Source organism: Ambystoma mexicanum, chromosome 2p, assembly GCF_040938575.1.
Source record: "Ambystoma mexicanum isolate Mex_15411 chromosome 2p, UKY_AmexF1_1, whole genome shotgun sequence".
NCBI lineage: Eukaryota > Metazoa > Chordata > Amphibia > Caudata > Ambystomatidae > Ambystoma > Ambystoma mexicanum.
The window spans coordinates 1357649052-1357676511 of NC_090923.1; the positions used below are offsets into that span (position 1 = coordinate 1357649052).

General features: G+C 46.0%; 1 protein-coding gene across 1 annotated transcript in view; it reads left to right on the forward strand.

Moving 5' to 3' along the window:
* PEMT (phosphatidylethanolamine N-methyltransferase) overlaps positions 1 to 27460 on the forward strand; it is a 1987238-nt gene that overhangs the window by 574029 nt on the left and 1385749 nt on the right. The gene's annotated exons all lie outside the window — the stretch shown is intronic.

Sequence of the window (27460 nt, forward strand, 5' to 3'; positions counted from 1 at the left end):
GAAAAGGTGATCCCTAGAACTGAGGGGATCCAGTTGATAAGAAAATGTATAGGATCATCTCCTTTAATTTTGTTCAGGAATCCCGTAAAAGCGGAGATTGTCTCTTCTATTTCTATCTTCAAGCTCTGTGACTTCATTTTCCAGTTGCATGAGTCTGACTTGCACGCTCTCAAAACCTTCAACTCTATCCTCCTCAAATCCTATTCTTTCTTCCGTTTCATCAAGTCTACCTGAAAATGACTTAATATTGTTTTCAAAACCTGTAAATTCTTCTTGTATGGAGGAAGAGCTGGAATCTAGCATGGCGATGGAGAATCAAATATTGCCAAGTTCCTCTAAAAATGTTTCCATAAAGGCATTGAAAGGAGCATTGTCCGGTGATGTATTTTTTAGAGGTTTCTGCCATTTTGATGGCATATCATATTAGTTATGAGACTGGAGATGGGTAGGTATTAGATGAGCTCCAAAGAGAATAAAAGGAGTGATTCACAAATCCGTTACCAGTGGTCAATAACGGATCAGGCGCATTGAGTTGTATTGGAATGAAGAAGTCTTGAAAGGATTTGATTGAAATCTGGATAAAGCAGTGAAGGCTTCACAACAAAGGGTGCAAGTAGATGGCATAGCCTAAGGTTAAATCGATAAAATGAAGGAAACTAACCTGGTGGGCTCTTCTACGGTCTAATGGTAAAAGTTAGGCTTTGCCAGTATTTGTAAAGGAATAATCAGGGTGACCGAAGAACGCAGTGATAATAGTAGTTTATGTAGTTAAGTAATAATATCTAAATACTACCAGCTATGATGCATTATATTCTGTTGTAAATTGGAAGCACTATGAGTGCAAGGATTAAAGTTATTCCTCTTGTGCAAGCTGTAATTCCTTGTCAGGCAAAGATTCCAGTGGCCAATATATCATGCTGCTTCAGAAGGTGAGAACCATAGATGTAGGACAAGGAATAAAGGTAAATGAAGCAGAAAGTTATTAAGCAATCAAATGGCACTTTTTTAGTCAAACTTTAAGAAAATATCCCTGCAAAAAAAAGAAAGCCCTCATCCAGTTATATATGTTGTTTCCATATTTAATTGCCAGTCCGCGTGCATAAAAGAAGTGGAATCCTTTTATAAATGCCAGGTAACACGACCTGTGTAGTAGATGAAACGAGTATCCTAATGCGAGCGGGATGTCATGCTTGCAAGTGCCGCGTTAGCTGACACGACTCGTCGGCACAGCTGACTACGCAAAGCCGCTGCTGCAGGCCTCGTCCCAATGTTCTAGTCGAGCAGACTGCGGATGTTCACGCCAGTGTCACAAGGCAGCAATTGTGCTCTGTTGTTCAAATTGCTTATGGAAAGTAATTATGGAGGAAATAAATCGATAAATAGCGTGTTCATGCTATTATAAAGATTCCTCAGCCCTCGGAGCGCTGCATGCGGCCATCTCCTTTGCTGCTTGGTCACGCTGCCATGGTCCGGCCCTTTAACGCGCTTCCGCAATCTGAAAGGATTTGCTGCTCTTATACTTAATATAAATGAATACTTTCAATTTCCATGCAGCTTCAAAATGCCTTTTATGGAAGACGTGACATTTTATCAATGTGTACCATGTGAACTTCTTTCCAGCTTTGTTTCTGCTTTGAAAAACCTTTGTTGAAGTATTACGTTGCAGATATGTTTGTATAAAATCCATTTTAGGAATGAAAAGGCTAGCACATACTGGTTTGTCTTCTTTCTATACATTGTTGCATATAGATATGTACAGGTGTTTCAGTTTCTATTATTTAGTGAGTAGCATTCCCCGTGTTTCTTTTGTCTTGGGCCAAGTTCGAAGCCGTGTATGCTGCAACAGGTTCCAGTACCAACTGTGAGGTTCACCAAGGTCGTGTCAAGTTCAGGGAGTTGTCTTTATGGAAAATTGTCAGAGCGCCTGCAGTAAACTGACTGCATTCCAATGAAGCCTGGCTAAAACCCCAGGGTCACAGAGATTGTTATACAATCACAGAGAGACACTCCCAAGTTTTCCCATAAATGCTATGTATGTGTTTTCAGGGCATAAACAGAATGCCTTCTTTCATTTTCACCCATTCTTCACACCAGTACAGCCGTTTTAGGCCACTCTGGTGTACTTTCTGAGGTTTTTTCCATAAACCGCTGTGTGTAGTACACACCAAGGAAATTCATTTTCAGAGGAGGCTGTTGTTTGCAATGCCTTTTGTCCCTGGTGTTATCTCTGAGTCATATACACGACACAGACCTGTAGGAATAAGAATATCACTTGCACGAACCTGCCATTAACATTTGCTGACGAAACAAATATTACTGTCAATCGGAAATATCTTTTAATTGTATTAAAGCACAGTTTTATAGAGTGCCAAAAGACAGCAGCTTCATCTGTCACAATTGGGGATTTTTTGAGTTGCCATTGGAGATATTTATGTCCACATGAGAGGTGCAGAGGAAAATTGTGATGCACAAAGTGATGGTGGAGGCCTGGGAAATGGACATTTATATGACAAAGGGGGTCGGTGGGGAGGTCTGTCCTCTTTAAAGGAGGGTGCTTTGTAGGCTTGAAAATGGTGCACGGTGCTGATTATAGACAGGGGTGTTGACATGCTTGGCACCTGCTAGTGAAATTCTCATAGCTTTATGGTGAACCTCTACTGGAGAGATTCGCCCTCATTGTACCTCTCTGTAAATTCCAGCCAACCTATGTGATAAATTCAAGGGATCTTGTCACTTCTCGCCAGAGGGGAGCACTTTCCTCTGAGGCTAGGGAGGTGAGCCCACTATGCAACAATTCCCCTAGGGGTGGCAGAATGCGGGACCTCACAGGGAGAGACTCATGGGGACAAGGACTCCTGTTCTGTGATGGAACTCCCTTACCTTTGAGACCATGCAAATCTCTAGGACTTCCAAGAACCAACCTGAGAAGACTACTGTCTGTTATTGCAATGCTGTCTCTTTTCCTTGTACTAGATTTGACTCCACCAAGATGAGGGTGAATGAAAGGAGCATACAAAGCAATATTGAGTCATCTCCAAAAAGTACTAAGAGGAAGAAGATTGAAGGACTTCTGCAAACTACTCCTTTTACAGCTCCATGCAGTACTGGGAAGAGGTGGCCCTGAGGAGGCATACAGAGTACTTCAGAGACACAAATGAAAGACTGTACTACTCCGCTAGGGATGGCCCAGCTTCAGGACATTAAAAGTAAGGAAGGATGAAAGTGGAAGCTGACGTAAAGCCTGTCAGCCCCCGGAAGTTCAATCCTGTGAACGAAGAAGTCGGAAGTGGGAGCATGCCCTCAGTCAAGAGGATGCTGTGAAAAGGTTAGTGGAATCCTCCAAAGCCAGAGGAATGCCCGACCTCCGCAGAAGCTGGAGAAATGTAGACAGTGGCATGACCTTAGGAAGATGAACTGTGTGGTCCTTCAACAGCGCCAATACCAAGAGGCCAGAGACCCTGTGGAGCTGCAACAGTGCAGTGAAGAGGGAGTCACAGTGCGCAGCCGATGCAAATGAGTCAGTCCAACACCCCAGAAAGAACCAACGACGTGGCCCAAGCATACAGAAGGACACAGACTGGCCTTCAGTGTGTTTTCATAGGCAGGGAAACTCTTTAGGATAGGGACAGAAAGGCCTTTCTCCAACCCTTTTTACTCTGATAAAGTGTCTAATGTTGAAAACATTATAACTTTGTGTCCATCTCTCATTACAGCTCTTGGAGGAAGTTTCAAGGTTAATCAAATTCGACCCCCCTGCCTGGTCCAGCCCCTCAGCCGCCTCCTCACCTGAATTCTCAAGGTCCGCAGGAGGGTTGAACTTCTTCTTCCACAGGGCTTTTTTCTTTGTGGTGGATAAGGTCTGCCCCGATAGGAAGCCATCCTGACCTAGATCAGAGAGGTCTGGGGGGGGGCCTCTCTACCGGAACAAACTGATAGGGGGAAAAAGCCTGTCGGTATAAAAAAAAACCTCCGGGGAGGCGGAGAGAAGATGAGGACGTAGCCTTCAGGTAGACAAGGTCAGGAGCCAATGCAGGCAGCGGAACGAAGGCGGAGAAAGAGAAAAAAAAACTATAATGTAAGGAAATTAACAGAAAGAGAGGAGCAGGATGACCAGAGAGCGGCAACTGGAAGCCGGGCAGACAGAGGTAGGCAATCTAAAGCGGAACGAGGAGGAAAAAGGAAAGGAAACCAAACGAACAGAGGAGCGAAGGAACGGAACTCACGGAGAGAGGACAGAAAGGAGCGTTTCACCCAGAAGCCTGACGCGAAAGTGTTGCAACGCGCAGTCTTCCAGGTGGAACCGACAGATAAAGGCCATTGGCTGCCCGGTCAGGAAGACTGTCAATGTGCTACGGGGAAGGAACGTGGTGGGAAACTCAATGGCCGCCTAAGTGCCATTGAGTCCATACTCGTCACGGTTTTCGGGATGTGACAGGAATGCCCAACATTTGTGTGTGCTTCTTTGGTGCTTTTCCAATCACATATTCAATTCACGGCCTCCTTTTGTACAAGAAGGGCAGGCTTGTCTCTTCTGGAGTGCTGATGTTTCGGGCGGAAGGCTGGAAGAATAACATCTTGTACCATGTATAATCTTTGAATGATCCTTGGTCTGAACGACATGTCACACCTCTGTTCCACTGAGTCCTGAAGGAATTGCACGAAGCGCAGAGTGCACAAAAGGTCCACGACCACCCCCAGCCTCCTACTTCAAGTAATGCAAACCAGGCACACCAACTTCATGGTTAATAATTAAACATCAGAGACGCAGGGACCTGAGAGCTGTGGGGAGATCCCACAAGGTTACTAGAAATCTAGAGGGAGGTCTATTGGGAAGCTATGAATGATCCTGTGAACCAGTTGCTTCCCTTCTGATGACCTGACCCAAAGCTCCTGAAGCGCTCTGACATCTGCCCACTGAACTCTGATGAAGGAGTGTGCTAGACCAAGGCTGACCCCATCCTGGGGGAACTGGATGTCACGGGACATGGGGTTTTGGGACCTACTAAAGCACGAGGAAGGTAACATTTTCCAATGTCTCTTATAGACTTTGAAGGTGGGCGGCCTGTGGGAGTGCGGAATGAATAGAGCTAGGTCCCTGGAGAGACTCTGTTTCTGTAAAGTCCTGCTGCTCAACCAGATTCAACTGGGGAGGGAGATGGAAGACCTTGCAACCATGGGGCAAGGCAACGGGGTAAGCTTCCATGGTGGAACCACGGCCAGCTTCAGGAGAAATGGAAACATGGTGCTGCGGGGGGGGCAAAGAGAATTAATACCATATCTGCTCTTTCCTTTATGGTTTTGATAACTATCTTGCCAACTAATTGAATTGGCAAAAGGGCCTACGTCAACCCCAATGGGCATGACATGTTCGAAGCATCTGTTGCCAAAGCTCCATCTATGGGAATCACGTACAGAACCTGGGGAGGTGTGCATTTAAGTGACAGGCAAACAGATCTAGAACAGGCTGTCCATACCTCCTGAAGATCCACTGAAATACTTGAGGGAGGATGGGCAACTCCTGAGAGATTGACCAGACTTGTCCCCCAAAACTGCGCCCATCCTAGGAACCTGGTGTCTGTAATTATGATCATTAACCCCGTAGGAGTTATGGAGAACAATTTAGCCACAATGTTACACTTGTCTTGAGCCACTGCGAGACTGGAAGGAGAGTCTCATATTCCTGTGGAGCCGTGTTCCAGCTGCCGTGAATATGCCTGAAGGGAAAATGTGAGTTTCAGACGTACCTAGGACACAACAAAAGTACAGGCTCCTCTGTAACCCTGGATCCGTAATATCTGTCTGGCTGTCATCTGTGAGAACGTTACTAGGTGACTAACCACCTGAGGCAAAAGTACCAGACACCTTTCTGTCCAAAGTCTGTCCGCAACAAATATCAGATCCCGTGAGCGGTGGGGAGGTGGCTACCTCGAATTGATTAGGAATATGAACTCCATCTGGGTGTAGCATGTGCATTTAGTATGCTGAACCAGCATCTCCATTTCGACCGCTTGGGCCAGCAAATAATCCAGGTATGGATACCATAGTATCGCCTCCTAGTGCAGGGTTGCCGTGGTCAGTCCAGAATCGCAGAAAATACCCTTGGGTTGTCTTTAGTCCAATTGGGAGCATCTGGAATTCGAGATGAAGATTCTCTGGAGTGAACCGCAAGTACTGGCTGCAAAAATTTCGGATGGGAATATGATGGTCAAGTGGCACAGCGAGTAGAGCGCTCGCTTTGACATCTGTGCAGAGCTTGCTAACACAAGTTCGAATGCCGGCAGGGCCACACTCAGCATTTCATCCTTCTGAGCTCGATAAATGAGCACCACACACCATGGGTAATAATGAGCAGCGCTCAGATTCCTGAGGGTTCGTAGCGCCATATAAATGCAAAATGGTTATTATTTATTATTATGGCAAGCAGCCATTAGATCTATTGAAGCCAGGTAGCCTCAGGGATCATCTGAGGCATACTCCTTGGCAACATTTCCATTTTGAATCACTGGTTGTTTATAAAGCTGTTCATGAACCACATATACAACACTAGCTAAATCCCTTTAAAATGGTTTTGGCACTGTAAAGACGACGGAGTCAAAACCTCCTGGAATGCCCTCTTCTGCACCACGTCCTGATTCCTTGGAAAAGTGCTGTCCTAATGTATGCATGGCAGGAGAGTCACCTCACCCACTGGAATATTTGATGGTCCATGAGTCTTGCACAGATTCTGCACAGTGTTTCCAGAAGAAGTTGAGGTAACCCTGACCGGCTAGTCCCCTGCTGGGGCATAGTCTGGCCGCTACTCCTTCTCCGCTTGTGTGGGGTGTACACCTTGTGTTAATCCTACGCTCAGGATGGCTGTGATCTGAGCCTGAGGCTTCTGATGCTGGTATACTGGCACTTTACTGTTCTTCAGTGCTCCAGTGCTTTCACCTTCCTTGGGTACCTTGTGAACTTTAGCATCTAAGTCATCCCCAAACAGTTTTCCAAGTTGTCAATGGTAACATGAGGGCTGTTGGTTTTTCTAGCATCCATTTTCCAAATTTCTATATGTTGCCTTTAGGTAGCTTTGACAGTTACCCCTTTGCCAGAGAAGAAGCTTGTAATCCATCATGGGCGAGATCCAAAAGTTGTCACATCTGGCCTTTGCATCTCCTTAATAATCGAAATGCGTTTTGAAATTCTAACAGAGGGGCTTGACACACATCTGTAGCATAAATATTGTGGTTGGCATGGACAGATGTGCTTCCACATAGATCTTCCGCACAGCGGAAGCTGCCTTCTTGTCAATTGGGTCTTTAATTTCCTCTTGTCAACATCGAGGGGTGACCTGTCAGGCTTGACAGAATCGAGTCCACCTGTAGCGTTTTGGGCAAGGACGCTTCTTCTCCCCATGAGGCGTACATTTTGGTCATAAACCTTGGAACTGACATCTTCTCTGTGTCCTGTTTTCTCTCAAGATCTTACGCTTGACTGTTATAATGACCGGGACCAAAAGCGGTGTACCTCGACATACTGCCACACCACGATTACAGGTCAGCCTCTTCAGACCGGTCGAAACCCATTTTTTCTGCGATCTGTGTGATTACCTTCAGCTGCTCTTCCTTTGGGAGGTGACTTCTTACACAGAAAAACTATGAGTGGTGGAGTCTGAAGAAGATCAGGAGGCAGATGATAGAGAACATCTGGATGGTATCTTTAAAAACGCATTTCATCGCCCTTATAGCTAGGGAAGCAGTGTGTGCTCCAGAACTACTACTACTCTTCTTCTTCTTCTTCTTCTTCTTCTTCTTCTTCTTCTTCTTCTTCTTCTTCTTCTTCTTCTTCTTCTTCTTCTTCTTCTTCTTCTTCTTCTTCTTCTTCTTCTTCTTCTTCTTCTTCTTCTTCTTCTTCTTCTTCTTCTTCTTCTTCTTCTTCTTCTTCTTCTTCTTCTTCTTCTCAGGGTGGAAGAGAATGGGATCTGAAGGAGGCGTCCTCAATCACATACCTACTGTTCTCCCTACAGTTCCTGTGCAAACGCATAGTTAATACTTCCTCTCGGTAGTACAGACTAAAAACGAGAGAAGCACAAACCCATGGGACTTCCCCTTTAATACTAAAACAGTTGTGGCTGTTCCTCCCTTGCCAACTCCAGGCAAATTGCATAGCTGAGTAAATGCCTGACAGTGCTCGACACAATTTCGAACTTCACCACTTGGTGCAGGCTTACGACTGCTGCTCCTAAGAGCGTTCACATAATGACGGTGGTGTCTCTAGAAATCAATATTGGGGTGGGGGCTACCAGGGAGCACAAATAGAAGGGGTGTGGGGTCCCGCCAAGGGATCAATTGCCCAACTGGTTTTAGTAAATATATATTTTTATCAAGTTAGTTAAGAAAAGTGACATTATGTAGGTTCAGAGTAGATTTAAGACAATATATGTTTTGCACCAAGTTAATATACAGCCTAAAAAGTTAATTTATGTTTAACCGTTGCAATACGGTGCTCAAAACAATTGCACTGGCATTTAGTCTTCCAATTGTTTTATTGTGTGTTTTAAATAAAACTCGCCATCGTTTGTTCCTCTAACAAAACAATGAATGAGAAATGCAATAACAAAAGAAATTAGCACTCTGCATATACCCCCACAAATACACCCCACTAGTCCTCTTCATGAGGTACTGTCCAGTTCAAACTTACCGCACCCCAAATGGCAATCCAGCCAAACTTGTATATTACAACTCCAACATGACTGCTCAACTGTCTTCCTTAAAGTGCCAACTCATTGTTTTAAACAAATAATCCACAACTGTGTTCCAACCAATTCTGTGCCATCGTTTCAAGTTCAACAATAATAATGGTATTGCATTCCCAGCTAGTGTTCATGGCACATACATCCCTCATGTAAGTGCTTTAATAAGTATTTTTATTACCTAAATCAACGGTAATTTAATATAATGGAAGGTGGTCTTGTATAGTGCATCTCTGAAGTCTGTGATGACCATGTGACATGTGGTTTTACCTAAACAAAAGAGGGGGTGATTACAAGGAAGAGACACGTATGTGGGGTTGATGAGTGTGGGCCAGAAGGACAAGAGTCCTGAGTACTGGTATGGCTTTATGTGGTTTGTGGCATAGACACCTGGTTATTTCTTCTATCTATAAAGAGAATCTCAAGACCTATTAGATGACTGCACTGGGAAAGCCCTTGAAAGAGCACATTATGCGATGGACCTAAAGATGTAGAAGGCTGTGCGATGAGCCTGAGCTGCTGCTCAAGCTTGCTATGGTTGGAGTGGTGCTAACAGGCATACATGTTCAGTGTGTGTTATATTCCTTGTGTGTAGTTTAAAGGTGCTCATTGATTGAAAGGTTGAGGAAGGGCGAGGTGCTTTGGGGCGCTCTTAGTATTTTAAGGTTATACTAAATCAGTAAGGTTCAAGCTGCGTTACGCGTCTGGATGAGGCGTTTTTACAGTTCTTGGTTCCATTTTATAATGCCTGTAGGATGGTGTCAGTATGTTATGTGTGATGGGTAGAAAAGGTTGGGGAGACTGACCCGGGTTCCAATCTCCAAGATGTTTTTGGTTTAAGTGTTGTGCACAGGCATGTTGCACATGTCAGTGTGGCTGATCTGAATGGGCCAGTTCTAGGTCATCCTGTTTGCAAGGATGGTGCTCTTTTCAGTCTTTGCGTCCAGATGTGATGGCTTTTGTCTTGCTAAAATCTGAGTGATCCATTCCAAGGGAGTTGCAGTGCCATGCTGGTTCATCTGTGTGGTTCTTGTGGGTCTTACGCTCGCACCAGGTTGAAAATTCTGCCCGGTCCGGCCTGTAGAGGGTGTAATGCTGCTTTGTCTGTTACGATCTAGGGAAAAGGCAGGTTTTAAGAGATATTGTGAAGACTTGGTGATTATCATCTCTGCAGTGTCAACTCAGCATTGAGTTGCACTTCGTGCTTGACAGGAAAGAGAAGACATATCTTGAATGTACTCAATTTATCAACTTCTGAAGGAAGAAGGGTCAAGTCGACTGTCAGAAATCATCAATTTTTGGCTTTAGGTAGTACACAGATGTCAGAGGCGAAACCTTATTTTGTCTGAAATCATGCAGCCAGATTTCCTTGCTTTATTATTATTATTATTTATTTATTCAGTGTTGACCCAGCTTCTGTAGCAATGGATCATTTAAAGTAATAGGGAGAAGTACACAGCGAGGGAAGTACATCACAAGGGAACTATAGAATGCAGTGGGGCGCTAACGGGAGAGTGAGATCACTGACACATTGGCAGCAAGGGATCTACAAGAAACCAGGGGAGGAAACAGGGGCTGGGGGTTGGGGTGCAGATTGTCCAGTCTCAGCTTCGGTGGGGTTTGGAGGGTACATGTACCGAAGTATCAGGGAGGAACCGTTCCTTGAAGAGGAAGGTCTTGAGCTCCTTCCTACTCTGAAAACATCTGACCACAATACATTTGCACTGCCATCCCTATTCTGACTCCCAATAAAAGTGAAGTGTCAGCTTTCAAAGTTTGGGTTTCTCCCAAAGAATAATGAAGTCCACCTTGGAAGGAAAAATGACTCCAGCATCATCCAAGCGTAAACATTTACACGGCTGGCTTGGGTGCTGGTAGGTTAGCCGCATGGAAAATAAAGTTGCCAAATATTGAAATTATAATAGAGGTAGGTGGGGTGATTGAAGCCAGTGGGAGTAGAGGGCGAGGAAGGGGCAGAAGGGTAAGGTATAGGTTTAGGTGTAGCTTGCAATTTCTGTACCTCTTCTGCATGAGAGAAACTTCCACTTCTATTGCCCCGGACCTATGTGCCCTGTGCTCCTCTGAACCTATTTTTTTTAGTTGCATGGAGAGGGGAGGGGTACTTGCAATAATCCTATCTGTGAAGCAACAGATATTATCTTTTGTTAGCTGGGTCCTTCTACCACCAGACTATCCTTAAAGGTTTGTAGGCGTGTGTCAGTGGGGGGTGCGGTCGACTAGCGTGACAACATAACTACATGTAACTGAGACAGCTTTTTTCATCCCCTGTTTAGACCTGGAAATATCCCAAGTGTCTGGGGCAACGGCTATGGGGGCACAGGACTAACCCACTGCTGCTTCTTTACACAATGTATAACATGCACAAAGTAAGCTATTGAGTTGTGCGCTTAATGTCTCACATGTTCAAGTCTTTGCTTTCAGAACACTTCACTCTGTATTCCTGACCAGCAATGGCAGTTAGTTTTAGTTCAGACTACAAAGCCAGGTTTATAAGTACCAGAATGAAATGACATGCTGAGAACTGGTTTAGCATCTCACACCTGACATGCACTAATTTGCAATGTTGTTAATCTTCCCACTTGCTTACACATGTGATAGTCACCTGCTCAGTTGCTTGATGAAGGCATGACGCGTGTTCTTATGCATTTTGTGCCTACAAGCAAGAGACAGCATTCCTTTAATGAGAAGTCACCGCTCATGATGCAACCACCTAATAGTATGCACTCAGCAAAAGCATTGGTGCTTTTAATTAAAACAAATATTGCTCACAGCTCAACCTCAAATAATATATAGTTATAGATGGTGTTTAGTAGAATTGACATGACTCCCATCTCTTCAAATAATTCACTGTCAAAAACAATCTGTTTACCAGAAGAGATATCACTCATCGCTCAGTTTCAAATGATAGTCAAATGCAGTCTAACAGATGAGATGTCACCCATAAGCGTAGAGTACAGGGGGAAATGAGGCAACTGACTCCGGAGTTCTTTGGCAATGGGGGCAAGAACCTCACTTCTCCTCTGTGAAAGGTAAAGTGAGCTAGAACGTGGTTGCAGACCCTGCCCAGTGGGTACTTTATGTGTCTGTGTTCGATCTTGGTAGAGGGGCTGCCAGACCTTTTTTAAATAATAAAAATGTTTTTATACGGGCATATATTGTGGCAAAGATGTCATGAAAATGTGTTGGCAAAATGCTCCTCTGCACTGTTGGTGAATTGCATCAATTGGATTTATTCATGAGTTACCCTATTAAACCAATTGAAATGCAAACTGTTTGCCATTTTACCGAATTATTTTAAAAAATATCATGTAAACTGCTCCATTTTGAGCCATTGTAAAAATGTTCTCGGGTGTGAAGGAAAGTCCTCCCCACCCATCCCATCGACATCTCTTGATTGGTTCAGACTCCCCCACTACACTCCATCACACTAGCATATTTGGGGGAAATATGTATGCCCCTCCAATTAAAAGAATTCACCAGCCGCCACTGGGGTGTACAGCTAGAAACTGAAAACTGTAAACAATTCTACAGAGGCAAAGTGAGATTCCTGCAACCATTACTAAAGAACCAAGGGAGCAGTTGCCTCCTTTACCCATCTGCTCTGCACCTTTATGTAACATTTAATCTCTTTAAGAGACTGTCCTTGACTGTCATTTGAAACAGAGGTATGAGGGTGATCTCTTCCGTTAAACTGACTCTTTCGACTGGCTATTATTTAAAGCTGAGCTGGAAGAGATGTCTCTTCTGCTAACTACACATTATTTGAAGCTGTGCTGGGAGTGACGTCTACTTGAGTTAAAAGAATGCAGTCTCTTGCTGAGTGCATGGGCATTTTTGCAACTGTTGAACATGAGCTAACTTTTTAGGATGTGTATTAACTTGATGCAAAACACGTATTGCATTAAACCTACTCTGAACATGCTTAGGGCCTGATTCACAGAACGTTTTCCTATGGGATTGCACCATTATAAAACACTTCCATGAATCAGGCCCTCAATATCAAATTTTTTAGCCAATGTGGTAAAATATACTTATACTTAAACCAGTTTGGCCGGTTGACGCTTATTTAATGTGCCACCACCCCGCCCCTGGTTAGACCCCCCTAATACTGAATTGTAATGATGCCATTGGATGGGAATGTGGCAGTTTGGCCTACTAGTAACTGTGGTACACGGACTCCCGCGCACAAAGTACCTTGGAAGAAGAAGAGCTTTGAAGCATACAGCGCCCAAGAAACACTACAGAGAGTACCCATGAGGATGAAAACAATAGCGAGTGCATGTGTGTTAAGAATCACCTTGTTCACAAACCTGCAACTGCTGCGTAGCTTAAAGAAACTCAGACAACCGATTACCTGGAAGAAGTCAACTATAAAGCCCCCTGAGCATACCATACTCTGCGGTCCACAGCAGCGGGGCGCAGGCGGAGGGACATAAACGCGCAGCACTATGTGGTGGGCCGAGTGCATTTCCAGGATGCCGCCGGTCACCACTCTTTTCACTCCTCGCCAACTCCATAGGAAAGCATTCCAAAAAATCAGATAAGAAGCCAATCCGATAGAGCGAGCGTTAATACCCATTCAGGGTAATTAGGGAATGGTTGGGCATTAACACATCTGAAGGGAGGACTCAAACCACAATACAGAACAACCAATCGGAAATGTAGGCAAAGACAAGTCCCCCTGAGGTGGAATGAAAGGGTTCTATGTAATATTCTCAAATATTAAAGGCCCCACTCAAAAAAGACTGCATTATTTCCTTTGGTTTGTTGTGGCTTTTACTATTCGCTAATATCACTTTTTACCCCCACACCGCTGAAAACCAATCCCCAGCCCACCCACAGCCTTAATATCAGGGAGTTCTAACCCCCCCACACCTCTCTTTACTCCCCTGCCCCTGCCCGCCATAACAATTGCTTGCCACCTCCTCCTCTCGCAGACACACACACTCACAAACACAAATATTCGCCCGCCCGCCCGCTCCCCCCTTCCACACAAAAAACACTCGTCCACACAAACATGTTTACCTTCTTCCCTGACCCCTCCCCTCTACACTACAGACATTACCCCACCACAGACACACAGGCACACAACTTACGTTGCGTCTTCGCCTCCCCGTCCCTGCCGCACCTGTTAGCCCTTGCGCTCACTCCTGTGTGGCAGGGGCATGACAGATTTAGAGAAACCGCTCTGAGGAGTCTCAGAACGGTCTTTCTAAATTGGTCTTTTTAATTTTCGATGTAATTAAAAATAAATGTTCACTTATTAACTGAAAATGACAATGAAACCTCAGTAAGAGGGAGAAACATTAATATGAAGAGAGATTCATGTAAATCCCACTCAGCAGAGGAGTATGCAGGAGCCAGACATGTCTGCTCATGCTCCCTTGATCCACGGGGATGTTTTGTTGGAAAGAAGAGCTAGATGGAGACAGTCTGGAGTAGACAAGGTTTGAGAGACACTGCGAAGACTCAGACCGGAAATAGTCCCGACCAGACCATCTTAAAGAGAAAGAGTGGCCAGGATATTTGAGAAGGCGCTGCCGCTGCTTAGGGAATTGAACGTTACACTGTTTTAGGGCCTTTCACCAGTGACCCCCAAGGGGAAGGACTGAATCAGTGCAGGAGGGTTGGCCAAGAAAATCAAGCGCCTGACAAGGACCTGATGTGAGGGGAGAAATACCCATTCATGTGTACTGAACCAGGGGGCGGGGAACCATTTTGTGAAGCACCAATTGAACCAGAGGTTTGTGAGAGACCATTTTAGAAACCACTTTGGGCCATCAGGTCCAAGAAGGGATAATTTGAGAAACTAGAATTAAACCCAAGGACTTGTTAAGAAGCCGACACTGAACTTAAGGTCCAAGAGAGACCACTTGAGAAACTAGAACTGAATCCTGGGTCCAGGGAATGTGACCTTTTGTCAAGAAAGGACAAATTGTAAAAACTAAGAGAAACCAAAGCTGGAAGCAGCTCAGGTTTGTGAGAGACTGACAACGAAGTGTTGAGTTGGTCAAAAACTTATTGGAGCAAAGGCAAAAAGAAGATGCCGGAAAAGCTCAAGATTGGAATAGACATCACCAGCAAGCTGAGCGGCCATCTTGTGAAATGCAATAGGATTCAGGTGTTTGGCAGGCACCTCGTGATGCAGCACCTTTGCTAAGGGTGGAATAGGTTTTGTGTTGCTTCTCCATTGCATCTATTTGGATCAGACCCTTTCAATTTCACCGTGCTGTAAATTGTTGTGAAAATGCACCCCATTAAAATGGCTAAAAAAAGAGCAGCAAGAACAAAGATCGATGTATTGCTGGCACTGCCATGCTGGCAATGGGCGCAGAAGTCTTCTCATTTTGTGGCAGTGCTTATGAGCACAAAAGTGTTTGCAATGCAGTGTGTGCGGAGGAATAGTTGAAGATTTTTCCCCACGGGCTAGGGTCCCTTACTGCCGGGCTGCTGGTGGCCTTCCAGTCCTCCCTTGCTAAAGGCGGACCATTGCCCTGAATGTAGAACTGCTTCTCCTGACAATACCACAGCTTGTTGGTCAATGGAGTAAGAGAGTGTTTTCCAAATTGTCTGGGTGAGACACAATTCCTCTCACCTAGCTACTTTACAGCAGTGAAACACCAAAAAAACACCATTTGAATATGACAGATTTGTAATGACAGGGTAGACACAAAGGTAAGGAACGTGATAGCAGCTGCTAGAAAGAATTTAATTGGAAATAAGTACATGGTTGTATAAGGTTACACTGTCTTGTAAAATATTTATTTGACTCGTCCTGAAGAAGAGCTGATTCACGTGCAGGGTTTTATGTCACTGTTCGCTGTGTCCTGAATGCAGATCCCCTGTCAGCAAGAGCAGCTGCGTGACGTACTATGGAAATCTTTTATTCAATTTCCACGTGAGGCAGGTTTATATCTGCGGTGGAAGGGAATATTAATGAGTTCTCATTAGCAGGCTGGCAGCCCGTTTGCACTTAAGGTACAATTATCAAATTAGCGATTAAATTAGCAGATGTGTTCGTTTCGTAATCCGCCTTGATCATCACAGGCCACCTGCAGCCGAAGGCAGCACCGTTGTCTCGTGCCTGCCTTTGATTCGTAACTCTGGGTGGAGAGGTTTCTGGAAGCTTCTGGTACTGTTTTACTTTGCCCTCGATAATATTGGCTGCGTTTTGAGCCACTGCTGTTGGCATCTTTTTAGAGTTGGCAACTGGCTCCATTTAGCCAACAGTGGCTTTTAACCAGGCAGCATTTTGCATGCTGGAGCATGGAAGACCCTATTTTTTTAGTCACTATCACAAAATGAAAAGTTCTGGAATCCTCTATTGTGGATGATTTCTGATGATACGGGTATGGTAGGGCACTGCCATTGTTTAGTTTCATTATGTAACCGTTTAAAAGGGCTGTCTTCTAATTGAGTTTACACATAGTTCTAATAAAGAACTAGAGGGCCAACATTCCACAGGCAGTGTGTCGGCCCTGAACGCCATGCTGGTGGAAACAATACTTCATTTTCCATTTCACCCTCTTGCTCTTTTTTGCCACCAGCATGGCGGCCAGGGCTGTCAAATGAATGAGAAATGGCTTCCTCACTTGTTGCTCCCACAAAGTGTCTAATGTTGGTCATGTAGTTCTTTATTAGAAGTCTGTGAGTTCACATGAACTGGGCCATCTGTACGTGTGAGGGACTGGAGTAAAGTGCTACCAGGAAGCGGTATAGAGGGATCCACCAGAGTCCGTCCACACTTTCCATGACCCACGCAGGTTTTAAGAGTGCCTGCCACAACTACAATATCCAGCAGGGACCTATCCTATTGCTTTCAATGGAATCCACTTCTGCTTAGGTTTAAGAAGTGATGGGATACACCAAGCACCAGTCAGGGGTGAAGGAAAACCTGCCTAGTGCACCCCTCACACCTTAATAGCACCCCCTTTAATTTAGCAAGACCAGACACAGTGCTTTAAATTGTGTCTGAGATGGGGGCCCTGCTGGGGCTCCCTAAAGCCCCCTGCTAACCCTAGCCCACTAGAAGCTAGGGCATTTTTTTGAAAGCCTGAAGCTCTCTGATATAAGCGAGTGCTTTAGGCTTTAGAAAAAGGGCCGCCTGCCTTTTCAATGTGTCGCCGACCCCCCTCCAGAGATCGCTTTCATTTGAAATGCAGGGATCATCATCACCAAGGGCGCGAGGGTGATGATCGTTGCAAGGGGCGCCTGACAGGGGGTTGGTACCTCAATTGAGCAGCAACACTTACCTGATCTGAATGCTACCTGTGGGCTACAGCCCTTTTTCAAAATTGAGCCAGGGCTCTTAAGGGGGCGTGGCCTAACAGGTGGCATTCAGGTGAGGCAAGTGTTGCCTCTTAATTGAAGCGCCAAACCCTTTCAGGCCACACCCCTTTCCGCCACGCCCTACTAAACGCCCTATCTCGATTTTACAGCCCACTTATAGCGCTAACCACTAGACTAGCACAGTGATAAGTCACCCCTGCCCCCCTCCTCCAGTGCAATTGAGTAGCAGAGCTTGCTCAGACAAAACACGGATTTAGCCATAAAACTACACTGCAAACATCAGTTTGAAAATCCAAAGGTTTCAAACCCTTTGCCTTGAAAGAAGGCAGCCGACCTGGGAGAGAGGGACACATGTTGCTTACCAAGAACACTCCAAACACATGGCAAAGTTCCAAGGTGACCACAAACCTTTTTAAAGCCATCTTGAGTTCTAAACTACGAAGACTCGCTCACATTCAAATCACTGCAAAGAAACACAGACAATATAAAAGAGGCTGTTTCCTCAGTCTGGGTGAGGGGAAGAAAGAGTCAGACGTGAGCTGGAGGATTGTGAGACCAGAGCCAGTCAGAGGCGCCCAGAGGGAGAGACTGGCTAAGGAGGAGAACCAGCCCCTGAAGAGGGACAGTCCTAGGGCAAGAAATATACATACCCTTTGAGAGGTCCAGAACCCCAGGTGGGTTAATCTCGGATCCAGATAGAAGTCAGAGTTCAGGGAGTTCAGGTTGCCAAGTGCATGCTGAGGTTTATAGCACAGAGCCTCCTGAAAGAAAGCCTGCGAGAGAGAACATGACAATTGTTAGCCTGCTGTGGACTATAACCCAGACTCTAACAGGAGAAAGATACATTCAAAAGACCAGAGCCTGCTGTGGGCTCCAACACAGAACATCGTCCCTTGGCTGATAGGTGAGAATAACTTCAGTCTGACAACCACGCAGAAAGTGGGGGAGCAGAAATATCTGCAATGGAACTGATTGGGTGTCCCCAGAGTTCCATATAGATTTTGAAAGTTGGGATATTTCACTCACAATGCTTTAAAGTTGGGAGTAAAACAATGTTTAGGGAGTATAATAACAAATCCATTCCCAATGGGAGTATTTCCTAAGCAAGGACATATATATTTTAACTCACTTGTGATGCATGCAAAGGAAGAGATCTTCTTTAGACTAGGCAGTAACAGTTCTTTGTCTTATCATCGACAGTCGTTTTTTCGACGGGTGTTTTTACAAAAACACTTTGCCAAAAAAGTCATTGAAATTTGGTTTTATTTATTTTGGGAGGGGAGTTCCACACCTCCCCCAAAGTCCCACCTCCCCACCTATTTTTTCCTGTTCCCGACCCCCCCAACCCTTTATCCGCCCTTTCCCACCCCCCAAAAAATCAGCTAAGTGTTTTCGTAAAAACACCGGTCGGAAAAACGACTCTCGATGAAACAACGTCATACCACAGTAACAATCCTACAGTTCATTCCTGTGGCACTGCACGGATGGCATTGTGAGCTGAACATAGCCATGGAGCTGTGTGGGTGGAAGCAGGGGGCAAGCTTCTATGTGTCCACCGTTTCCTATTTTCTGTTGGAAGTATTTTACTCCCTATTTTTTTTTGGACTTAATTGGCTGTTTTTGAGAAAAGATAAAAATTGGTTGATGAAGAACTTATCTGTAGGGCTGGGTGGACCCAAAGGCCAAAGCAACCATAAGTACTGACTGGTAGGTGTATGCTGTCTGCCGACCCATGGCCAGAAGATGACCTTATCTGAGACTGAACCCCAGGAGAAGATGCCAAGCATAAATACATGCTGGGGAACTTGAAATAGCCTAAGACTCTTAAGGGGCTCATTTTCTATAAAAACAAAAATGTAATTTGACAGCGGGAAGCCGTTATGTTTACACTGTAGCATACGGCTCCCCGCCACCACATTTTCGTCATTTGCACTGCAGAGTGCAAATGTAAAGGGCAAAAGGCGGCGTACAAGCATGTACGCATACTTGCACTCCGCATTGCAAAGTGAGTAAATGCTGCCCGGCATGCTTGCATGCCAGGCAGCATTTACTTTTGTTTGTGAGTGCCGCCGCTTGCCTTGCTCGCATGGAAAGTGGTGCTCACAAATGAAATGAAGCCCTCCCCGACATGCTCGCAGTCGGGTGGGTTTCATTTCAACTGGGAACACTGCTTAGAATGTGCGCCTGCTAAGCAGTGTTTACAATTGAAATGAAACCGGTGGGGGGGGGTAATGGGGGGGGGCATTTCAATTGTACCCGCTTCCTGCCTTGCCTGCATGGCAGCGAGCATGTACAGTGGGTACCGCCTGCTTTTTGCTAGAGCGTAAAGCAGGCAGATTTCGTCAGGACTGCCAGCATTTACCTCAGCATGAAAATCCAAGCTGACGCAGATTCTGGAGCGTATGGCAGAGAGCAAGGGAGCGTCAGAAAGGCAAGTTGCGTTCCGACCCTCCTCTCCGCCATACAAATGCTCGAAAATGAGTCATGGCGTGAATGGAACCTCCTAAGTGGCATTAAGAGAGCAAGCAGGATGCTGTAGTCCTGAACTATGTATATTTAGACTGGGGAACTGGACATGGAACTGGATAATAGGTCTTATTAAAATAGACCTTTCCACCTGTCTTCAAAATGTTCCCTTTTGTGTCTCAGTGCAACGCGATAGATCCTGTAGGAATTCACCCATCCCATATCTCGGTGATGTGCACCAGGGTCAGACTGGGACAAGAAATAGGCCCGAACACCCAAAAAAAAGTGGCCCACCCCTCGCCCCAGAAAAGTGGCCCACCCCTCACCTCAAAAAAAGTTGCCCTCAAATCATCTCGTACATTCCCGACTTAACAGAAAATGCTACTTATGGAGGGTTCATGTGTCTGTTGCATGTTGTTAGGTTTTGTGTAAACGCTTGAGAAAGTGATAACATTCCTTTTGCCTTGTCGCACCTTGAAACGCTTGTGTATAGGAGCGTTATAAATGCCATATCATATCAATAACAGTTGACTGTGCCAGGAAAGGCCTCTCAAAGCCACAGAACTAAAACTCTAGAAGGAGCGAAACAGGGGTTGGCCTTAGAGCATTGCCTCATCTAAATTCCTTGCTTCCACAAGAAGATGTCCATGCTCCTCATCAATGGGCTCATGCCTGTATGTGCCCACGTTACTGAACACCTGATTTGCACCATGCCCGCCCTCTTTCCTGCGGTAGCCCACACTACTAGTCCATACATGTTCTGTGGTCAGAAACTTCATTAATTGATGCCAATACATAGAGAGGTGCTTGTATGTTTTGGCACTGGGCTTGGACAGGTAGTTCTGCAATGGCTGCGTGTTGCTTCTTGTACAAGTAAACGAGGTCCTGCTGAAACAAAGCACTCCACGTGAGATGTACATGCAGACCACATCTTTGCAGCATATTCAACACCTGCAGCTCAGTTGCACGGGATTAAAGCTACCTGTAGTGTGGTTGTGTTTATTGGCCATTTTGAATGGCAACCTATAGGGTCGGATGATGCTAAACAACAGAAATTCATTCAATGTATTTATGGTTCGGTTTTACCAAAGAGCTGACTGCAATGACGGGTATCAACAAAGAGAAGAAATGTGCGTGTTCAGCTAGAAGGTGAGGGAACAGAGATCACACCAAGATTGCAAGCCAAAAAGGAGTGCTAAGTGAAAGAATGAGGAAAAGGCAATCAAGAGTGGAGAGAGGTCTAAGAAGTGGTCAGAAGCAGAACAGCATTTTAGTTTTTGTGTGAATTAGGTGACAAGAATGCATACGTATCCATTGTTTGATGGCTGACAGGGAGACAGAGATAAGCACAACTTTACATACAATGATCTCGCAACCGAACTTGGTACTCATTTATCTTCCTTGAAAGGATGAAGGACTGAATTGGCCTTGCCGGGATTTGAACCTGCAGATCACGCATAGATCTGTGGATCTTGCTGACATTGTACATTCTAAGCACCTGTGCATGCTAGTATATAGTACATGAGTGGAAACCAAAGTTTGGATGGCTTTGTTTATCCTCCTCCCATATTAAAGAAGGGCCTAATTTGGTCATGCAGGGCCTTCCCACTGGAAATATAAAGTCACTTTGCCTTTTATATGGAAGACCAGCTTAGAAATGTAGACTACATAGTCCATCATAGCAGGAATGTTGGCATGCCTTCCAAAGTCTTATGCTAGTAGCGGAAAGCTGGGATTCATTTGGTAGCCAAGTAGATATCTTTCTTAAATCACCTGCTGCGCTTGTCACCACTTTACTTCGTTTTTAAGGCTCTGCTGCTTTAATAATAGTGCATTGTTCTCTTGAGTTGATTAGACTAAATGCTTGGTTTGCGTTCTTCCAAACTGTCAGATTGCTAAACGTACAGAACACGGGGAATTTCCTGAACAGAAAACGGATTGTTTGTGGGATTGTTTGGGTTCTTCAGAGGATGCCCTGCTGGTACTCACTACACATAGATTATATAACTTGTGCGCCTCAGAATAAGTAAACCTGTGGCCTGTGAAAAGAGCCTGTTTCATCCACAGACACGTTTCTTCAGTTTGGCCGGCATATGCACTGTGCACACTGGGCTCACTTTTACTCAGAGCTGTGAATGTAGGCATCCACTTTCCAGTGCAGCACCACGTTCAGGCTCATTGCATATTACCTGGCCATTTTGTTGTCTCTCTGTCTTATATTCCATCAGCCATTTGCAATTAAAATGTCATAAATCCGTGTGCCTGGAGCCAGGTTAGGGTGCCATAAGTTGGTTCTATGAAAGCACTTATTTGAAAGCAGTTAATTCTCAACATGGATTTTAACACTAATCAATTAGCCAGGTTGCTTTTTTGTATAAAAGCGCATTCTTTTTCTAGAGTACAAAACATGGTTGGCGTTCAGATGATGTGTCCAATCAGGATTACTAAACATCCATGAGCGGCTGCTGGCCATTCTGAGACTGGCGAGTGCAGGGCAATGCGTTTTCTCCCAGCAATGTTTCCCATCAGACAGAACGTTATAAAGCTTGCGGTAATGCGGGATGTGGAGTTACCAGCCCTACATCCAACCAAGTGCAGGCAAATGCATTTCTCATCCGCGGTTACGCAGCCCGCATGTGGTGTTCTGCACACCTGGGCAAAATCGACAGGGGAGGTGGAGGGTGGGGGCACTTAACCAAACTGAGGCAACAGCCAGTGCATGAAAGCATGCCAGGCAAGTTACTTACACTGAAGTGTGCACAGCTAGCGGAGGGGCGGTGCTGGACAGAACACATTAAAGTATATCCCCCATCCTACATCATCATGAGTGGAGAGCTCCGGGCAGAGCGAGATGCATGGGTGATGAATGATGTCACTCACATAGTGACAGGCCTGGGAAAGGAGCAGACTGGGGCATCTGTACAGAGACAGACTGCACAGTGGTGGAGGCAGAGAGGGAGATATACACAGGCAACTAAACACAGAGAGGAGAGGGGCTGTCAGCCAGAGGCAGGGACATAATTAACCAGGGGGAGACAGACGTGGGGGGAGATGCAGACTAGAGTTAGAGGAATCGTGACAAGGGAGACAGTGAGAGAGTTAACGAGACTGCAGGGGGCAGAGAGGCATAGAGAGATCGATTGATACCGAGACGGAAAGTGCTATTGAGTATTGATCCGTCCCACCCCGGATGCACGTGCACCCCTTGCGTTTCCTCTCCCCGCCCTCGCCTGGGGCCGCTGCCGCCTCCCTCTGCACCGCGATGTATGGATGGATGAGGGGCTGGCATGGTGCCCGCGGCCCAGGCCCCATTACATGGACATGGTCCACTCTTTTACAGCGCCAGGGCCTTACACGATGTGCAGAGAGTACAGTCCGTCAAGGGCGTGGGGAGCGAAGGACCAGAACCCAGCAGGCAGAGAGTGAGAAACAGTGAGAGAGGAGAGAAAGAGTGGAGGGAGGGAGAGAGAGAGAGAATGGAAAAGAGGGAGAGGGAGAAAGAGAGAAGCTGAGTGAGAGAAAGGGAGAGGGAGTGTGTGAGATGGCGAGAGAGTGAATGAGGGTGAGAAAAGCGAGGGATAGAGAAATAGGCAAGGGAGAGAGGGAGAAGCGAAAGAGGGAGAGAGAGGCAGAGACGAAGATCAATATGTAAAAGGAGGCAGAAACCAGAAATCATCATTATGACCATTCAGACGGTGGAAACAAATCACCCACCCCATGCAGCTCTCCTTACCGGGGTCAGTGAGTCTGCTGCTGTTGCTGCTGCTGGGGCCTGGGCCAGGCTCAGGGCAGGCTGCTGGCTCTGTGGGCGTCACAGTCACTCTAGTGCTGGTGCCTGCTGCTGCTGGGCTGGCTGTGAGTCGTCAGTCTTGGGCAATGGGCACTGAGCTGGCTGACTAGTGTGGGCTGGCCTGCTGCCTGCCTCGTTGACTCGTGTGGCCAAAAATGCCAGGGTCAGAGGAGGCCCACTATTATATCTCACCCACACCACGTGTCCACGACTCTCCGTCTCCAAGATTGTCGTGGCATAGATTCTGTCTGTCGTCGCCGCCCCGTGGCCCCAGCCCCCACCCACAGGCACACAAGTTGCTTTCAACTTTGCAGGGCAACAAATTTGTTGTGGATACTTCCTGAAAGTTGAAAGCAACTTGTTGTGTGTGAACTCTTGGGCAGCCCCGCCTCGGGCCGGCAGCCAGGCCCCAGCCCTGCAGGCAGAGGAACCGGAGCGAGCAGTCCAGCCAACCTCCTGCTGTGTGCTGCACTCTGCAGACCACCCCCGTGGGCCCCATGGTGTTGGTAAATTGCATTGTGTGTATTCGTTCGTAAAACACAGTTCAACATTTCACATGGGTTTCCCAGCAGCGCCGCCGGCCCTCTCATATGCATCATGTATCATGCATTGCAAATCATCAAAGCACGGTAACAACAACTTGTGTGTTGTTGTTACCTTGCTTTGATGAATATGCTTGCTCCACCCTCCAGGTCACGAGGACTGGCAGCAGCTCCAGGCTGAGCCGCTGAGGGCTGAGCCGCTGAAGCTCCCCCTGGCTGGGTGGGCTGCCCCCAGTCCCCAGAGAGTGAGAGGGTGAGACGTGCGTGACAGGCTGACAGCGTCAGCGTGTCAGTTTCAATTCCAAATTGTTGTATTTGTTTCCATTTCGGCCCGGCGCCGGAGGCGACGCACGGCACGCAGCACACAGTGGTTATTTTGTCCGCGCGCAGCGCGGCGCCGACAAAATAACCACTTAATAAAAAAAAACGACCCACCTCAGGTCAGGAAAAAACTGGCCCCCAGGTCCCAAAGGTCATCAGCCAGTGGCTGATGGGCCGATGCCGCCATTCCAACCCTGATGTGCACCCAATGTTTCGAACAACCGATTGGACTAGAATTGGGCTCTGATATAGTTCGGTCCAGGATCACTCTAGAGACTTTAGAAATCCCTTCCTGTACTTATGTTTTGTTCCACATCCTGCTATGCACTGTTTACATAATCGCGGCAAGTAGGCCGTCCGCTTTCTTTTGAAATCCTGCTGATTCCCATAGGCTTTCATGCAACCCAACCTGGTATTACAATAACAGTGTTGAACTATACTATGGAGGTCATTACGAGTCGGGCGTTAAGGGATACCGGGCACCGGTAGACCGGTACTGGTAATCCCTTACCGCCCGATTCCGACGTCCCTTGGAGGGAACCGTAAGGAACGTGTGGTCTGACCAACACGTCCCTTACGGGTCTCGCTAAGGGACCAGGGCGCTAATAACGGGCTTGCCATTCGCGAACCCGTTATTAGCGCCCTCCCCATTCCCATTGATGGGGAATGGTTTGTTCAATGGGGACTTACCGGTCCTGCCAGGGTTGGACTGCACCGCTAAGTCCCCATTGAACAAGACCGGTGCCGGACCCGTTATTGGAGGCAGTCATGGCGCAAATAGCGCCATGACTACCTCCAAGCTCGGAATGAGGCCCTTTATGTGTCCAGAGTACTCTGTTGGTTTCACGCTTCATCAAATGTCACAGTCCCCAACCAAACATTCGCAAATAATGAATGCTTATTATTGATACTTGGTGATGAGGCAGTGATCGGATAAAGATGCCTGGAATGGTTCATTTTCAGTAGTTAGCCCTTTTAGTTATAGAACCAACAAACTAGGAGCCCCTGCACGCACAGTGGAGCTGGATAAAAAGCCAGTACTGGAAAAGGTTACTTACTCATGGTGGCACGGGGTGGAGGGGAAGGGGGGGGCAGTTGAATTAATTTACATTTGCATAGCACCTTTGTTAATTAAGTTACCTTTTTTAAAAAAAATCATGAATAGGGTGTACCAAATCACATTCCGACCTTCTTACCCACCCCTCCAGCATATCCCAAAGGGCACATCCACCCTGCCCACATCTACGCTTACCCTTACCCTCTTCCCCATTCAGACATATCCCCAACCCCTTGCCCTACTTGGCTTGTCTCTCACCCCCTTCTCAAGGGGGTTTTAAGTCTGCTGAAGAGCACACATTGTTAAGTAGCTGGCCCCAGTCCATCATCACCCCATCCTCCAGCTCTGGGTCCCCAGATCTCTGTAAAATATCCAATTCCGCTACCTGCGAACATCCTCCATCCAGTGGGCCACAGACGGGCCCTGTGGCCTCTTCCAGACTATGGCAACCCGTCTTTTCGCTATTATCAACAAAAATCGAGCCATACGGTTTCTTGTTTTGTACTCTTCCCCGGCCGCACTCCGCGACCCGGGAGAATGCCCCATAAACACCTTCGGGCTGCACCATTCATCTTCGACATTACTAGCTGCCAATATCATCGTGCAACCACTGAGCATCCCCACAGCATATGCCAGATTCCAGCCGGCCCTATCTCATCACGAGAGCAGTCCTGACTCAGGTTACTGGTCAAAGCATGCAATTTAACCGGGGTCACATAAACCCTGTGCAGGAGATTAAGGCCCTGATTCACAGAGCGTTTTCCAATGGAGTTTTGCCATTACAAAACGCTTCTGTGAATTAGGCCCATAAGGGGACTAGCTGGAACCTAGCATTCCTCGATAACTTCGGTACGTTCTAAGATTTGTATCCATTCCTCTTCTGAAATCTGACAGTCCATATCCCTCTCCCACCTACTCTTGACTGCCAGCTTCCCCACTGGAAATTCACTCTGTATCGCCTGATAAATTTGAGAAACCTTGCCCTACCATTATCTTGGGTGAGTAGCACCTGCATCCGCAGATTTGTGTTTGGCTCCTCTGGGATCTCCTTCCACATGGCAGCCAGTCGTCTGGTCACCCTCTCAAATTTTAGGAAGTGCCCCTTTGGTACCTCATATCGAGTACTCGATTCCTCAAACGGCATCAGCTTCCCATTTTCAAACAAGTCTGCCACCAACCGACAACCCCTCTCCACAAGATCAGAGAGCCCCATCCTCCCCATTGCCGACTGAAGCCGCGGGCCACACTCCATGGCAGGTTTGCGCTTTAGGCATATAAGGCATACTTTTCTACCCTTCTCGACCTGGGCTGTAGCTGTCTTGTTCTGTTTAGAGGGCAGCATGGAGATCTTAATTCCAACAGGTGTGTAACCTGCTTAATACATTAATTTGCAGGTTACCTTCGGCATTATAGCCCTTTTCATAAACTCGGTGCGGCTCACGTGTATCATATATTTATTTAATTATTTTTGAGTTGCTTAAGTGTCACCTACAGGTTGCTTCAAAGCGCTTGTCCGCCTTGTAGAGAGCAACATGACATTCATGTGAAACAACATGAAAGAACTCCAAACATCATATAAAAGTGCATACCACAACATAATCCACTTATATTATTAAAAAAAAAAAACAGCAGTATGTTTAAAAAAAAACAAAATTAGGGGCGTAGGGGAAACATACAAAATGAATCAAAATTCCCGTAAAACCGCAACATATAATTGATTGCAAGCTCACGATTGGGAAGGGAGAATTACACAAGTGTGGACGAGAATGACATACAGGTGAAGTGAGGGAGGAAGTGGACGGCTACACAAACAAACACACACTTCAACCTCTTACACCCACTACCTTCCTTTACCCCCTTTATCCTGCTGTCCAAAAAGGATGATGAACATAGATTAATTTACCCCGAGCATATTGGGTTTGAGTCTAGATAAATATTGATTTTTGCTCCCCAGTTATGAAATAATGGTTTGCATACTGTGGAAGTTCAGAGATGGTGTTTTTTAACTCTGTTGTCGTGTATGTTTTTATGCAATTTTATTGTTCTAAATTATGTTGTTATTTTTGTCTTATATATTGTAGCATTGATAAAGTCTTTGAATAAGTCTACTAATCCTGAAGAAGACGTTGACCAATGGTTATGAAAAATCTGGCCAATATATGTTAAGTCGAAACTATACAAAAGGAAATCCAATGATGAGTGGAACATTATTAGAATAATCTTGGATACTTGTAGTTGATACTTAA